This window comes from Suricata suricatta, unplaced genomic scaffold, assembly GCF_006229205.1.
Source record: "Suricata suricatta isolate VVHF042 unplaced genomic scaffold, meerkat_22Aug2017_6uvM2_HiC HiC_scaffold_60, whole genome shotgun sequence".
NCBI lineage: Eukaryota > Metazoa > Chordata > Mammalia > Carnivora > Herpestidae > Suricata > Suricata suricatta.
The window spans coordinates 1,627-2,240 of record NW_021909321.1 but is presented as its reverse complement, the minus strand read 5'-3'; positions in this window follow the sequence as shown (position 1 = coordinate 2,240).

Here is a 614-nt window from a genome sequence, read left to right as displayed (position 1 = left end):
CAAAACAGATATGACCCCGTGTGGGGGTTTCTGTTGCCCTGGTTCTCCCCTGGCAAAGACTTTGTCTCTCATCTCTGTCTCCTCAGCATCCAGCGCCTGTCACAGGGAAAACCTTTACAGTAATCCTTGATGTCTCACTTCCAACCTTCAAGTGTTTGCAGAGCCCGACTCCCCCTTACCACCGGCATGCCTTCCACCCTACTCCAACCCCCTCATCTCTATAATGGGCTAAGGCTGCACTTCCCATATGATCACCGTGAGCTACATGTGACCATTGGCCACAGGAGCAGTGATGGCCAGCATGAGGCCTGCTGGGCTTCAAAGGCTTAGGGAAAATAAGAAAAGAATGCAAAATATCTCAATAATAACATTTATGTTGTTGAAGTTACACTTTTTTGTTCTGTTGGGATTTCAAAATTTGTTAAAATTAACTTCCTCTTTATTTTCCCCTTTTTAAATATGACCTCAGGTAAACTTGAAATCACAAACTTGGCCCATAGTGTATTTCTACTGGCCAGTGCTACTCCAGAGAATCGTTTCTCACCGTTCTCCTTGCTTCCTCTCCGGCCTGACCTCTACAATTCCTTCTCCACAAAGGCACCCAGACTGAACCT